Consider the following 1,569-nt stretch of genomic DNA (forward strand, 5'->3'; position numbering starts at 1 on the left):
AGCTATATTAATATTAATAAATAAAATATTTTTTATTATAATAAAAAATATACTTTTTTAAATTCTTTACTATTTATATTATTATCATAATATATTAATGCTTTTTTTAAATTAATAAAAGTATTAAGTATATAATATATTAAATTTTATTAAATTATATTATTTATAAAAATTAATTATAAATAAATAAATATATAAAGAATAAATAATAAATATTTAAAGGAATTTTTTTTATTATAAATATAAGATTTTTTATTTTTTGTAACTTTTAATATTTTTTTACTTAATATATTACTAAGTTCTTAAGTATATTTAATTAATAAAATAATTTATTATATTTAATTTATTAAATTTATATAATAATTAATAAAATAAAATAAATAAATAAAATAAATAAATAAAATTTATTATTAAAAATAATATTTTTTTTATTATTAAAATTATTATTTATATAACTTAATCCAAAGGCTAAGGTATAATTTTCCTTTAACTTAGTTATTATAGCTTTACTAACTTTCTTAATAATAAATATAACCTTTATATAATTTAATAATAATAAATTAAAAAAAATAAAAAATATATAAATTTTTAATATATATTATATAATTAAATTAATAATATATATTATATATTTAATATTATTTATAAATTCTTTATTATAAACTTTTTTATAAACTTTTTTAAAAATATTTATAAATATATTATTATTTATAATATTATTTTTTATAATACTAAATTAATATAAATTAATTAATAAAATGAATAATTAAAAAAAAATATAAAAAAAATAAATACTTAAATATATTATTTATTTTTAATATATATAAATAAAGTTTTAAAATTTAAAAGAATTCTTAATATATATAAAGGTTTATATAGCTTTTTAATAATTTTTAAAATTCTATATAATTATAATTAGTAAATTAAATATTTAAATATAAATAAAAAGAATAATAAAATAATAAAATAAAATATTTATTAAATTATATTTTAATTTAAATTTTAAATTAATATATATAATAATAAATTTTAAATAAAAAGTTTAAGTATTAAAAGTTTAAATATAAAAAGTTATTAAAAAAGTACTATAGGTTTTAATATTTATTTTTAAATATAAATTTAAATTTAATAAACCTTTATTAGAATTATTTAATAATATTACTTTAATATTATTTTAATTAATTATAATATAATCCTTAATTAATTAAGTTAGTTATTTAATAATAGAAAAAAATAAAAATAAAAATAATAAATAAAATATAATAAATAAAATAATTTATTTATTATAATAAAATAATAAATTATTAAATAAACTTAAAGAAATTATATTAAAAAAAATATTATTTATAATTAAGAAAATTAATATTTTATTTATAATTTTTTCTTTATTCAATTTTATAATTAAATTAGCTTTAATTTTTAATTATTTATTTTAAGTATTTAATATAAATAATAAATTTTATATTAAAGGAATTATTTTAGTTTTAAAATATAAAAAATATAAATTAGTAAATTTTAATAAAGTTTTTTAATTATTTATAAATTAAATTATAAATTAAGTATAATAAT

The sequence above is a fragment of the Trichoderma breve genome, chromosome 2, assembly GCF_028502605.1.
Source record: "Trichoderma breve strain T069 chromosome 2, whole genome shotgun sequence".
NCBI classification, from domain to species: Eukaryota; Fungi; Ascomycota; class Sordariomycetes; order Hypocreales; family Hypocreaceae; genus Trichoderma; species Trichoderma breve.